This window comes from Frankliniella occidentalis, unplaced genomic scaffold, assembly GCF_000697945.3.
Source record: "Frankliniella occidentalis isolate FOCC.00 unplaced genomic scaffold, Focc_3.1 Scaffold2003, whole genome shotgun sequence".
Taxonomy (NCBI): domain Eukaryota; kingdom Metazoa; phylum Arthropoda; class Insecta; order Thysanoptera; family Thripidae; genus Frankliniella; species Frankliniella occidentalis.
Window position 1 is genome coordinate 9,085 of NW_026269097.1, and position 1,599 is coordinate 10,683.

General features: G+C 55.7%; 1 protein-coding gene across 1 annotated transcript in view; it reads right to left on the reverse strand.

Moving 5' to 3' along the window:
* The window catches only part of LOC113205555 (uncharacterized), an 8,744-nt gene extending 7,151 nt beyond the window's left edge, over nt 1-1,593 (reverse strand). Inside the window, exon 1 of the mRNA XM_026421219.2 lies at nt 1,176-1,593. The gene's annotated coding sequence lies outside the window, so the exon portion shown is untranslated. The remainder of the gene's footprint in view (nt 1-1,175) is intronic.
* Nucleotides 1,594-1,599: the final 6 nt, after the last annotated feature.

Here is a 1,599-nt window from a genome sequence, read left to right on the forward strand (position 1 = left end):
TCAAGTGAGCAAGCAGAAAATGAGGAGGGAAGGGGGGGGGGGGTTGACTGCGACGTTCAGCCTCAGCCCCGCCCGTGTCGGCGCACTCAGTGCGCTGCGCACAGATCCAATGCATCTCATTATTACAGAGCGGGCAGATGGTTGTTGCGTTATTTTATACATTTCGAATGCAGACAGACGAGCCACAAGACACGCGCGGCGGCGCTTAAGGAGAGTTTTGGTGTGAACGAACGAACCGTGCGTCGTGCGCCGGCTCGTGCAGCTCGTGCAACGCAACAGGCGGAAGGAAGGCGGTGTTATTAACGACGCACATTATCGACAGAGTAAGCTGCGCTTCGGCGAGAAAAGTACTCGGTAACAAGTGCGGGGCGGACGGGTTATACGACTTTGACGGAAAACCACCGGAAACAACTGAACAGTATTCGACAGTATTCCCTCGCTCACCGACGACTATCAACACCGACCAACACGCGTGGGTCGGTCGGGGGTGGGGGGCACGTGCTGATTGCTCCCCATACGGCCCTTATCAAAACGGTGGCGCGTGTGTAGGCAAAAACTTACCACTTTTCTCCTGTACGTCGGCGGAAGAACATTGCGCGTGACAGCAGCCTCTTACAAGCAGCAAATTATATTCTTGATTTTTGGAGAACATTTTGTTTTCGTTTTAAAACAAAACACGTGTTATTGTTTTGAAATAAGCCAAAGTATTTTGTGATAAAATGAACAATAAAGGTTCCTAAACATTTAAGTCCACGGACAAATCCAGATCATTGTTTGCTGGGGTGTAAGTAAAGCCCGTGCCGAAATCCAGCGCTACTGCCAGACGTGCGACTGCCCAGATTCTTGCCCTACCGCAATGCTTTATTCCCTGCGCACTACCCGCCGTCGTGCTATCCGAATCAAATAACTTGCTTTATCCGTTCTGAATAACGTTTGAATGGGGAATGAGAGAACGTGCCGGCGAGTCGCTAGGTAGGCGGGTGTTTGAAAATGGAAAGTGTGTGCTGCTCCTCTGGTCCCCCACTGCTCCGCGCCGCATGTCATGTCCTCCAGGGCGTCCCTCATGTATAAAATACCGCGCCCGCCCCGGCGTCCTTGGTGGGCGACTTCCTCCTCCTGCTGTTCCACACCTCCACCTACTCCACTTCCTCACTTCCTCTCTTCTCGCAACTTACCGGCAATCACAAAAGGCCTGCCTCCTCGGGGTGGCCGCGGTGGCGGGTGAGGAGAGCGCGCGGCGCACCTCACCGCGATGAGGTCCTGTTCCAGGAGTGCGTTCTGGTTCCAGGTGACTTTACACCTCCGCGGCTGTGGCGCTATCAGTCGGACCGGAAAGTGAATTAAAGACCTGACAAGGCTCCAGGGCCCCGCGTATAACGGCGATTGTCTTCGCGGAGCTGAGGCGGCACAACCTTTTAGTTTCCCCTCCCCCTCACTCGCGCGATCGCTCCGTTCTCTCTCACTCTCTCACACTCCCGCGACTTGAACGCGGCGGCGATATACCGGCGCGCGAATCGGCGCGCGACGGCGGCAAACGACCTACAGACGGGCGGGCGGCGAACTGACTGACTGAGCCGACCCGACCGACACCGACCCGAC